This window comes from Marmota marmota, unplaced genomic scaffold (genome assembly GCF_001458135.2).
Source record: "Marmota marmota marmota unplaced genomic scaffold, marMar, whole genome shotgun sequence".
Taxonomy (NCBI): Eukaryota; Metazoa; Chordata; class Mammalia; order Rodentia; family Sciuridae; genus Marmota; species Marmota marmota.
Window position 1 is genome coordinate 15,142,741 of NW_025999941.1, and position 13,799 is coordinate 15,156,539.

The window sequence follows — 13,799 nt, forward strand, 5'->3', positions numbered from 1 at the left end:
CCAAGTAGATTAATGGGACTCCTGTGCTGTACTCAAATCTTCCAAAAACAGAGCCTACAATCTGACCACCATGAGATATGCCCCAGCAGTAGCTGATATGGACTGTCACTGCCAATGGCAGCACAAGATACGCCCCCTTCCCTTTCCCCACCTCAGCTCCAGTCTCTGGTCAGAGGCCTGGTTCAGCTCAAGTGCTGCCTCTGTTCTGTAAAGTTCTGCACACAGTTCTTAAGATTCTTAAGATTCACAAAGAAAAAAATGCAAGAAAGAAAACACAAAGCAAGCTAGGCCTAGCAGACTCACACTGCTGAAAATCAAACACAAAGAAAAAGTCTTGAGGACCACTGTAGGGATTCATAAAAACATCACCTAGGGGCTGGGGATGTGGCTCAAGTGGTAATATGCCCACCTGTCATGCGCGAGGCACTGGGTTCGATCCTCAACACAACATAAAAATAAAATAAAGATATTGTGTCCACCTAAAACTAAAAAATAAATATTTTTTTTAAAAATCACCTAAAAGTAAAGAAGAACTACATCAGATTTAGTATCATGACCAAATAAACCAGAGAAAAACAGAGTAACATATTTAAAGTGTTGAAAGAAAACTTGTCAACCCAGAATTCTACATCTAGTAAATAGGAAGTCACTCTTTGAAAATGATATAAATCATGTGACTGGGCAAAAAATATTTTCTACTATAAGCCATACCCTTACAGACTGCTTCTATTTTCCAAATGAAAGTCAACATTTGGTATGTATGGTTCCCAGGTGATGTGATACTCTACATGAACAATTTAATCACAGCTTTGTTAGAAGTTATTAATGTATTTGTTGATGGAAAAACTTAGGTCAGTAAATCCCTATGTAAAATTATCAAGTAAAAACTGAGTTGGAGCCATGTGCAATGGCACACGCCTATAATCCTAGCAACTCAGGAGGATGAGGTAAAAGGATCACAAGTTCAATGCCAGCCTCAGTAACTTAGCAAGCCCCTGTCTCAAAAAATAAAAATGGGTGGAATGTAGCTCAGTGGTTAAGCACCCTCAGGTTCAATTCCCAATACAAAAAAAAAAACTGAGTTATAATTGGGAAAAGGAAAAGCTACCAAATTATTAAATTACATCATACATATGCTTTTAAAATAAGATCTCATCGCTTTGTTAATGAAATCCACTGGGACTATTCTGAGATTCACATCCACATTAAAGAGGTAGAAAAACAAATTTAAAAGGCAAGATTAAATCTACTATTAAGGAATAACCAGTGTATCTTTAAAACAACAGTTTGGTTGAAAGTCTGAAGAAATGAGTTGCCTCGCTTGGGCTACTTGCAAGCCATACCAGATACAGGCAAAAGGGATACAAGCCAATGTCTTCATGGAGATATCTGACAATCATTTAGCTAACCCAAGTACAAAGTTCTCTTAATTTCCCTTAAACCAATTCACTTCATCTTATTAATCCTTCTTAGAACATTGATCAGTTCTGTCTGAAAATGTCAATTCTTGTCTTTAAAAATATCATCATCTCCCCCTTTACTACTTCTATTTATCCCATCTTCTATCTCCTCTCCTCTTCAGCTCACACATTGGCTCCAGATAGGTTCACTCTAACCACACACTGACCCAAATGCTCACTGCTTCACTCCTACAAGCCCTCCCGTCCCTCCTCTTCCTTAGAATGCCCTCCCCTTTGCTCTCATGCAACATGCAGGTGATAACTTTCTCTTGGAAACAGTTTCTGACTAGTTAACATGAAAACTTTTTTTAACAGTAAGATGAACCCCTTGGTTCTTAAACTCTTGCTACTATGGCAACTTATTCCAGATCTGTTCCTCAACTAGTTAAGCCAAGGCTGTCCTGGTAAGCTAATGGTGAAAAATGAAGACCTGAGCTATGTCTTACCTTGCAAGAGAAACAGGCACTAAGACATCAAGTGACCAATGCACACATGAAAAGCCTTGGGCAGAATGGTTTTCCTTTAACATGAGAAGTTGACAGGGACATAATCCCTTGTATAGGAGTATGTGAAATGAGGGCTTTCAGTAACTGACAACTCTATAAAGAGAATGTATGATGACTAAATAGTGTTCATTTTCCTAAATGATGTTTTAAACACTTGTGTCAGTGTTTCCAAAATGGAAGTATTGTTCAAGAATGCTGTTGGGCTAAAAGAATCCAAACCCTAGCTTCTATGAATAAACTGAGGTCAGCCCATCCTTAATTGTTAAACCAGTCTTCCAACTAAGAAATACAACACCAGAAAGGTTAACTATCACGATCCCTTTAACATTTATTGAACATGTTTTATATGCCTATCTCTATATATTCTAAGTCCTGTAAGAGTTAGAAACGATGAAAATACATGGTCTCCATGCATAAAAACACAAGCACATGAAAACAGATACAGACCTGAAAACTCAATAACAATACATGGTGTTTTATCATGGGTCCCAAGTTGACAGATATTAATAGAAATAAATGCTACAGGCATTCAGACAAAAAGCTCCAAGAAGGCCATGATACTTCAGCTGGGCATTAAAAGATAGATAAATCTTTGGTAACAAAATAATAATAAAGGACACTCCGTCTTTGTGAAAGTTAGAAAAAGCCTTGCAAAAACAAAATTTTTGTTTAAAAAAAAAATGAGATGAACTTGGAAAAATAAGTGAAGTGTATACCATGGAAGAACTTGACTATCAACCTAAAGAGTTTAGACTTGGTCTGAAAGTGACAGTCACTGAAGACTGTCCCACCACTGAACCAATGTTTGGTTAGTGTGATGTAGGTACATCACCACGGTGACTCTTCAATAAAGACTATAAAACGGACTATTTGTCTGAGTCAGTACGGTTTTCTCAATTTTCTTCCTCAAAAGCATATTTCTTCTTCCCAAAGACAGGTAACAATTTTATTCTGCAGCTTTAGGTACGACTCACTCTACTTAAAAATGTGTCCAACAGAATGATTGCAAAATTCAAATACAAATAGTACAACTCTTTTAAATATCTTGATATATTCAAAACAGATTTAAAGATATTTTGCTGAATAAAGGAAGGGATAAAACAAAGGGTTTTGGTTTAAAAATAAAAAACATGGATGTCACTTACTTGTATTATGTAACAAAGTCATTACTTTATAAATGTATGACTTAGGGAAAGTTGTTGGGGTTTTTTGTGAGTGGAACACTCATTGGGAATATCTGCAGGGCTGGGGATATACCTCAGTTGATAGATTGCTTGCCTCACATGCACAGGCCCCGGGTTTAATCCTCAGTACCATGTGTGTGTGTGGGGGGGGAATATATACACACACACACACACATTCATACATATATATATATATATATATACACACACACACATACATACACAACATAAAGAGAAGCAAAGGACACCTTCTGACCTAATGGAAGTCAAATGGGGAACTAAATACAGATATTTTAATAAGTTTAAAAATTCAGTTCATCCCATCTAACACAGATTCTTTCATTATTAAATCTCTACTATGTATATCTGTCATAGTCAAAGAAAACCAAAACAGAATGAAAGAATAGTATTATACTTTTTCTTGAAGATTATTAAAACAAAGGAATTTTTTCTTAATTAAAAAAAATAAAGAATAAGTAAAAAATGGTGGAATCTGTTTCATACATCTGAGGATTAAACAGTATTATTATTTTGTGCTTTAAAGAAATACATAAATAGATTTGTTAATTCTACATTCTGGGGAAACTCAGAGTTTAAAAGAGTTTTGAAATTAAGTTGAGATTTACTTATCAGTGACTTTTAAGAATTCGTTTTTAACTTTCCAGAACAAAAGATGAATTCTCAGTAATTATGAGTCTAAAAGACATGGGAAAATCAGTTCACAAAACTCAATTAAAAAAGTAAAAAGCTCATGATTTGCAGGTACAGCTCAGTGGTAAGAGCACTTGCCTGGCACAAACAAAGTCCTGGATTTGGTCTCCAATACCAAAGGAGAAAAGAAAAGGATCATGGAGAGAGAAGGAGGGAGGAAGGAAGGGAGGGAGGGAGGCAGTGAGGGAGGGAAGCAGGGAGGGGAGGGGAAAATACAAACTAGAAATTCATATAGTAAATCAGAAACAAACACCCCAGAGCCTTATAATCAAGGGAAACTGAGTCCATGGAGAGATCCATGTTACAAATTAAATAATCTATAAGGTTTTTACACTAACTTAGTACTAAAATGTGTGATATAGTCTAATAAAATAGATCTATTCTTTCCATTAATGCCACTTTAACATGAAAACCTTACATTTTACAGTGCCTTTCAATTCTGAAAACACTTTCATATTCATTTTCTCATTTGGCCCTCATAAGTATCCTGCAGAAAAAGAAAGCAATATTTTCCTTCAGTGAAACTGAGTTCTAAAGTAGCAAACCCAGAACAGAACCCAGGAGTTCTAATTTGGCAATACTGTTATTTCAACACACTGCCTTTCTACCAAATACCAGTGAAGTATGCCCTCACATTTCAGTTGTGAAGGTCACACCTCTTAGTTCTAATCACAGCACAAACTGGGATACAATTTCTATTACGTCTGGGATAGGAAGATGAGTTTACTACTTCAGCATTTCTTTTCTTATACATGCTTTGATTAAGTGTGGTCTACCCTTAACCAATCAAGGTAGAAATTTTTATAGTTTAACTATATTTATATATTTAAAAGTTGAAAGAGAAGCAAATTTACATAAACAACATTTTTTTCCCCACAGACTTTTCCATAAAATCACATAAGCACTCAACAGATAATAAAGCTATCATGGGGGGGGGGATGATCCTAGAAGAAATCTGAATGTATGTTAGTAGTCAGAAATTCATTTGAACTAGAAAATTATACAGCTTTGGTATATATTTTGGGTATATGAAATAAATGAATGTTCCATTCTCACCCACCTCTGTTATCTTTTATAGAAAAAAAAAGTTCACATGCAAAACAAAATTATAACAACAAAAATATTCACGAAAAAAATCAACAAGGCTGAATTATTTTAACCATATAACATTTTTCTGTGCTGTCTCTACTGTGAAATGCTTCTTTATCAAAAGTTTACCCATATTAAGGATAATATAAAGCAAAGCAAATACCACATCAGTAATTTTAAATCTCTGCGCCTTTGTAGTCCACATGCAAAACTTAAAGGTCACTTATTTTAATTTAGTTCTATAAAGCATGTCTGACACCATTTTTAATTCTGTCATACAATATAGGAAGTCAAATTTCTAATACTGAGAAAAAGCTTTGGGGGGCTTTGGGGGCAAAAGGTCTATTGTACCACACTGAGGCACCTGGACCATAATCTGTAGTATCCCCGGTCCAAAGCCCTTCCCAATCTTGAAATCTCTCTTCTGCTACACAACATCACAACAGCTATCTAGACTTTATTAATTTTGCAATTGTTTAAGCATTATAGGACTAGTTCCTGTTTTAGGTATTAAGAATACTGCTATCATCAAGATGGGCAAGGCTCTAGTCCTCCTAAAATGCATATACCAGTTAAAAAGACAAGTAAGCAAACATTTATCAGGTAAAAGTTAGTGCTATTAAAAATTATAAAGCAGCTGGGCCCAGTGGGGCATGCCTATAATCCCAGAGGCTCAGGAGGCTGAGGTAAGAGGATCTGAGTTCAAAGCCAGCTTCAGCAATTTAGCTAGGCCTACGCAATTCAGCAAGACCCCTGACTCTAAACAAAATGCAGAAAGAGGGCTAGGGATGTGCCTCACTGGTTAAGTGGCCCTGGGTTCATCATAAGTTTGAGGAAAAAAAATGATAAAGGTAAGAAATTATGATAAAAGGGATTATCTTTGGTGAAGTGGGCAGGACCTTTCTTAAGATGTGACCTGTGTAAAGTTCTGTGGAAGATATTCTAAGGCAAAGGGAACACAAAGTGCAAATGTGCTTGAAATGAGACTAAGCATGGCATGCATCAGCAAGACCACAAGGAACAAGGCGGAACCTGGACAAGAGATGACTTTAGAGTTAAGAGGGACCTCTGTTCAAGCAAGGACATGCAGGAATGTGGGTTTTACTCCTGCCATGGAAAGCCAGTGTGGAGGTTGAAGAAGGGGACTTTACCAGTTCCGATTCACATTTTTGTAAGTTTACTATAATCATACAAAAGACTGTAGAAGAAAAAATAGACAAAACTAATAAAGAAATGATCACACAGTCCTTTAGTACTTAAGCTTTTGGACACAAAGTAAGTAGCACACAGTGACACTCCCAAAACTTCAATTTAAGGTAATTCTTTGAGAATAAAACTACAAAATGTAAATCTTCAACCCCCTCCCACTGGGCATAAAGTTCAAATAATTTCCAGCTTCTCTGTACAGAGAATGATTTGGGAGATAGCTCCTCTGAACCCTTAGTCAATAAACCCGCTTCCTAAAAATGCCTCAGGTGGAGAAGATAATGCTTAGTGAAGTTAGCCAATCTCCCCCCAAAAAATGCTGAATGTTTTCTCCGATATAAGGAGGCTGACTCATAATGGGGTAGGGAGGGGGAACATAGGACAAATAGATGAATTCTAGATAGGGAAGAGGGGAGGGAGGGAGAGGGAGGAGGCAAAGTATTAGCAAGGATGGTGGAATGTGATGGACATCATTATCCAAAGTACATGTATGAAGATACGAATTGGGTGTCAACCTACTTTATATACAAACAGAGATATGAAAAATTGTGGTATAAATGTGTATTAAGAATTGTAATGCAAAAAAAAATTATATGTATAAAGATGTGAATTGGCATGAATATACTTTATTCAAAGATATGAAAATTTGTGCTTTATATGTGTAATAAGAATTGTAATACATTCTGTCATGTATTTTAAAAAATTAAATAAATAAATAAATAAATGACTAAAAAAAAAATGCCTCGGGTGTCCAGGCTCTTCTATCCTACATCATATCCTCAAAGAAGAATGACTGGATTGCAAAAAAGATTTTAAGAAATCAATTTTAAAATATAAAAATGAGCTAAAATGAGAATTCTACATACTAAAGTTTACATACTGTCATTCCACTGGTATGTTTTAAAATCTTTGCTTTGTAAATTTTGGCTTATTTACTAATACAAGGAATTAAGATGATTTTCCACAAAAAGTCATATTTTTGTCTGAACTTTAAAAATCAGCAGCTCTGGTACCTTTTATTCTTGCAAGGCAACAATCTGTGGGAGGTGAGCAGGAATTCTATTTATTGTTATGCAGATGCTAATTCACAATGGGGGTCACTAGGGAAGAATAGAGTTACTTTATTAGAGGAGAGTGAAGGGAGGGGAGGAGATTTGGGGATAGGAAAGACATCAGAATGAAGCAGACTTTATTACCTTATGTGCATATATGACTGCATGACCAATATGGTTCTACAATATGTACAATCAGAAAAATAAGAAATTATATTCCCTCTATATATAATACATTAAAGTGCACAAATGCAATCTACTGTCATGTATAACTAATTAAAACAAAAAAAAATTAAAAAGTCCTAATACAAGCTTCTCTAAAAGAAATGGATAAATTCTTTCACTTCAGTATTTGGGTAACATAAGACTTTTTAGTTGTGCTTTTAAAAAAGAAAACAGTGTTATCATTATGTCAACTTTAAACGGGTATTTATCAAGAACCTATTAGGAACCAAGAACTGCTACAAAGAGTATGGAGCCCAGAGATATGGCTTCAGTCTGTCACAGGAGCTCTCCAATGTGATCACAGTTCTTGGAGATTCTACTCAAAATGTATTCTACAAACAACCTAAAGGTAATCACTAATTCCAAGATCTGAAGTGTTCAATGAGGTTCTAGATTCTAGAGGCTCATCTATACTTCCACACCTTTGTTTCTTGAAAGCAACATTCCTTACAACAACTTCACAAGGTCTACAAGAGTGGGGACAGTGAGGCCCCCCCAACATGGGCATTAGTTGAGGTCTGTACAATAATTCACCATTTAGACAGACTCAAAACATAAACTTATAACTACAAGAAATGAGAATCAAATAAATCCTTTCAACGAGAGTCAGTTATTTCCCATAAAGTCTAGAATAAAAATGTTTAGAGCTAAACTTTTCCTTTTCTAAGCCATCTGACAAGTCAGATGAGACACTTTAGGCCTCTCCTAAGTCCTTCTGTACTATGTGCTAGACATCCTATGGCATATGGTAATCATAAACAAGAGACAATTCCATTCTAAAAGTGTATTGAAAAGACACTCAAAGAGCTGAGACTATGAGATGAGAACCACGATCCAGCAATTTTTCCTTTCCCTTATACATGCTAGAAACACAATTTTAGTACCCTGAAGCAACAGGCCAACACTGTGAATTAAATACTTACATGTAAAAATGTATTTTAAATGCAAAGCAAAGGAAAAGAAAATGCAATCTCAAATAGACATGCATGGATATCTATGCTAGATTTCTGAGTCTTTAACAGTACACATTTTTTTCATGAAAATGGCTTTGTTTCTATCTGAACATTTCAAGAATTAAATGTGTAATAATCTGAGTGCGGAAAAAGAATTACAAAAGAAAATACAAGCAATGCACAGGTGTATACACTATTACTAGCTCAAAAAAAAAATCGCAGGTACAGGCCTCCACCATGTTTCACTTGTGTATAATTACATTTTATACATGTTTATTTAGTATATCAATGCAAGACATCACATTGAGAGTATAATTAACTGGATGGTAAGACAAAATGCACGTTTATGTGTGTGTTTTACTATTTTTGTGTTTCTGTGTTTCAAAAAAAGTTGATCTTTGTTAGTTGTGTTTAACTGCCATCTAGAGTTAAAAATGAATCCATTTCTTTTCCCCTCTAACTATTCTTCTTCAAAATTTTAGGCATATAAGCCAACACATTTAACCTCTATTTCATGACAAATATTTTTTTCGGACACCAAAATTATAAAATTAAAACCATTATTCAGCTTTTCAAATTAACAATTGTACCTACTGTAAACATTTTAAGTTGAGTGAAAAGACTTGTATTTAATGTAACTAAAACACTACTATTGATTATGTAAATAAGACAATATAAGCAATCTAATACACATTTGGACTTAAGAAAATACATTAAAAATAAATTCATGGTCTGTTTCTATGATTCCAATTTGTATTTTTTTCAGAGTCCAGAAAAGGCAGACCCCCCCCCCGCAAAAAGAGTTTTTTCATGTTTTTACCCCTGAAAAATTTGATAACTATCCAAATCCCAAGTATATATTAAAACAAGTGAACTTTTAAATACCTTGACGTTAAAATTAGCATTCATAACCAAACTGGAGGATTTTACAAGAATAAACAATCAGTACAATCACTCAGTTTTCAATTTAAGAAATTATGGGAAATCAAGAGATACTTTTACAAGAAAAAAAAAAAAAGATTCGAAAATAAGACTCAGTGCCCTAGAAGCAATATATTCAGAAGAAGTGTTAAAAAAGAGAGAGAGAACATTTTCTTCTTGCTGTTTTCACATAAAAAAAATAAAAATACTTATGTCCTTCATTTAACTAACTATCCCAAAGGCATTAAACCACAACAACATTTTCTGACTATATTTTTCACATCATTAGATCCTGAAACAAAGAAGTTGCAAAGCAGTAAAACTGCAACTTGCATTCTTTCAAAGGAAGTCATATGAAAGTTTTCAAGGGGATACATATAGCAAACGAAAATGAAGCTGGCTAGTACAAGATGATTGATTGTCTTAAACAAGACATTTCGCAATAAGCATTGCGAAAAGATGGGGGAAAAGATGGGAATGGCAGCAATGCTTACCATTCAAACATAGTTCAAGTATGCTTTTAAAACTTTCTTAGTTGCTTAATCAATCATAAATAATAAAGTTACAAGATTATAAGAGCAAAAGGGGAAAAAATGGAGAGAATAAAGAACCAAGCAAGAAGGACACAATGAGAAAATGCCTACTTCAAGACTGGCTGGGCACAGTGGTACATGCCTGTAACCCCAGCAACTGGGGAGGCTGAGATAGGAGGAGCACAAGTTCATGGCCAGGGGCAAATTAGTGAAACCCTAACCAACTTAATGAGACCCTGTCTTAAAATAAAAAATAAAAAAGATTGAGGATGTAGCTTAGTGGCAAAGTGTTCCTGGGTTCAATACCCAGTCCAAAAAAAAAAAAAACCTAAACAGTAATAGACTAGTGAATATATTAAGAGTGAGAAATCAGAGACAGGATTGCAAAACAATAACACAACTTCTATAAATTATACACAGATAGAAAGGCAACAGTATAAGGCAAAAGGACTGTGTGAGCTTTTTTTATTTTTCTTTTTAGATATACATAACAATAGAGTATATTTTGACATATTTGTGTGAGCTTTAAATTACTGAAATATGAGAAGTATATATATTTACCATGCATACAAAAATGGTTTCCAACAATTATGTGTGCTCTCAATGTGAAAATTTTTTAATTTTTTCTAAACTCAATTTTAAAAGTGGTGAGGTTTTCATTTACTTTCCTAAGGAAGGAAAAGGCACATGCAAATTCTCATTGGAAATCTGTAAGGTTAAGCATAGTTTTATCAGCAAGACCTTGTTAGCCAAAAATGTCTATAATGTATGCACCATCTGTGATAATGATTTCTCTACTGTAGTGTTTTATCTGATTGTGAGATAGTCAGGGACCACCATGGAGGGACAAAAGGCTGGAATGATGAAATAAACCCCTGAGCACAATGTGCATGGCATGTGGGTTCTCTACCTTTGTGCTTTTCAGCAAGCCTGTCATGAGAACCTGATTTAAAAAAAAAAAAAAAAAAAAAAAACAACAACAACAATGTTTGCACAAGATGAAATTGTTACCAGGGGGAAAATCTAAGTATACCTCTAGCTTCACTTGTTCTTAGTTACCTACAAAATTAGTGACTTTTAAAGTTAACAAAACTGGGCAATACATTATTGGTGTCCTACTAGTTTTGTTGCAGATAACATCTCTGACATGTAGGTTATGGTGACAGAAGTTTCCTACGTTACTTTTCAGGGATCCGAAGCCTGCTTTTACAGAAAATAGATTCTTCACTTGGACCTGCAGATGTCTGATCAGCTACTGCAATGTGATAAAAAGGCTTGACATCTCTGTCTTCATACTGTGTCTCTCTCCTTTGCAACTTTAACCTCTGGGTCAGAGTCTACTCAGGTCTGCACATAGATATTTTGACTGCCTTCAATATAGACATATTAAAACTGATTTGCGTTTTCTACTACACAGCTCTTGGGCTTTTTCAGCAGATACAGCAGCCCAGGTAACCAAAGTTCATCAGCCCTATCGTAAGTCCCAAATTAAGCTATAAGGCCAGGATGTTTGCACAGGATAATGGCACCAGTTGCAAGAGTAACTCAGCAGTTCCTGGGATAAACTGACCATGACTGTTCAATATTCAAGGCTCTCACAAGACCACCATCTTTTGGAAGTGCCCCAGTCAGTGGAAAATTAATGAATTTTAGCCAACTCAAGCAAAACAACAAAAGTTTACATCTTTTGAGGAAACAGCCTGTGTTCCACTCAATGCTGTCTCCCTACAGGTGGAACCCCAGTTAAAACCTTGCCTTTGTGTATTCCCCAAACTTGGCTGGTTTCATTTCTATGAAATTTTTCATTTTCATCCCTGAGTTAGAAGTTCCCCTCTTAGATAAAACCATGGCATTTGCAGGTAAAATGGATGGCGTTGGAGAAGATAATGCTAAGTGAAGACAGCCAATCCCCAAAAAACAAATGCTGAATGTTTTCTCTGATATAGGGAGGTTGACTCATAGTGGGATAGGGAGGGAAAGCATGGGAGGAACAGATGAATTCAAGATAGGGAAGAGGGGTGGGAGGGAAAGGGAAGGGGTAGGGGAATAACAAGGACGGTGGAATGCGATAGTCATCATACAAAGTACATGTATGAAGACTTGAATTGGATGTCAAAATACTTTATATATAAACAGAAATACAAAAGCGTGGTATTTATGTGTATTAAGAATTGTAATGCAAAAAATAAATAAATAATGTTACCTTAGATTAGACAGAGGGAAGTAAAGGGAGGGGAAGGCAGGGGATATGGGGATAAGAAAAATAGTAGAATAAAACAGACATTATTACTGTATGTATGTATATGACTGTATGACCAATGTGATTCTACAATATATATACTCAGAAAAATTAGAAATTATATTCCATCTATGTAAAAATTAAAAAAAAAAAAAAGAAAAAAGAAACAGCACATGGACTTTGAAATCCTCCAGAAAAAAAATGGGGCATGTCCTGGGGAACTGAGTTATTCTTGTTAATAAAGTGAACTGAGTCATGACCAGCAAAAAAAAAAGTTCCCCTCTTAGGTAACAACTAGACCTAGACTGATACTTGGTTCACTAACAAAAACTTCTAAAGAGGTATCTGGTTATAAATTATTTCTGATTAAAATCCACCAATTTAAAACATTTCAGATATATTGAGTGTAGAATATTTTCCCACAGTCAAATGATCAGAGTACAAATATGAAGCAAGGTGAAATTCTAATGATTTTATCAAAATAAAGAAAAGCAGATACAAAGGCAATTGGATTGCTTTATCAAATTCCTGAAAGTGTTAAAAAAAAAATCAGCTTCATTTCAGCTATAAGTTCTTGATGTTCTTTGTACTTACCTACCCAGAAAAACACAAAAGATGGCTTTCTCTAGCTTGGTGTGGTGGCACACAGCTATAATACCAGTTACTCAGGAGGCTGAGGCAGGAGGATAACAAGTTTAAGGACAGCCCAGGCAACTTAACAAGACCCTCTCTCAAAGTAAACCAAGGGCTGAGAATGTATCTCAATGGGTAGGAGCATCCCTAGGTTTCAATACTTAGTACTGCAAAAAAGTTTTTTAAAAAAAATGGTTCTATATAAACTATAACAGAATTTACTATAGCTTGAAGTCTTTGAAATAGAAAGAAATAAAATAATCGCTGAATCTGGCTAAGTTTGTCACTTCTTTTTCCATCCTGAAGCCTTTCTTATCTGTCTGCATTTCTATACTCAGGAGTCTTACCTTCTCCAATTATTTCTCCCACTTTTTACTGTCAAGACTCCATTTTTAAATACCCTACCAGAAATAAAACCTTCAAAACTAGTGAAAACTATGAAAAAACACTGTTTTCAATGCTCTTCCCAGACATACTCTCATGTACACATTTCTGTGCTTACTGCTTCATAGCATACTGCTATGTCACAAGGAGAGTTACAAAAGTAAATCCTTTAGAGGAGCATTTCTATGGAATGCTAGAAAATATAAATTATAGTAGTCTATCTTGATAACCTTTAAGTCTCTGTTATTACTTTTGGTTACTGTTTTCCTAAATGTCACAAGAAATTTTCCAAACTATTCCTCCTTAAGACAGACAATGACCTCTGAAAGAGCTGGACTCAAAGGTGAAAGACCACAGTTTGTCCCAACCATGCTGCTATGAAAACTTATGCAAAGCAGGGACGAAAGCAAAGTTTGTCTGAAGCAACGTACAAATGCTTTAATGCGCAGTCTCTCAGTATTCTGTTTCATGTAACTTATTACCGACTTAAAGAAAAGTTTTCATTTACCTACTCGCATAAAATATAAAATGTCTGTAACCATGCAAAAGCCCTGATTCACTCCTGGAACCCAGAATCTATTTGTCATCTTTACTAAGTGTTAAGGGTGTGGAACAGTCCTACCAACTGAAGACAGAGCTCTGGGAAATTGTTTTGTATTAGTGCATTAGAACTGCACAGTGGGATTCATTATGCTATATTTTT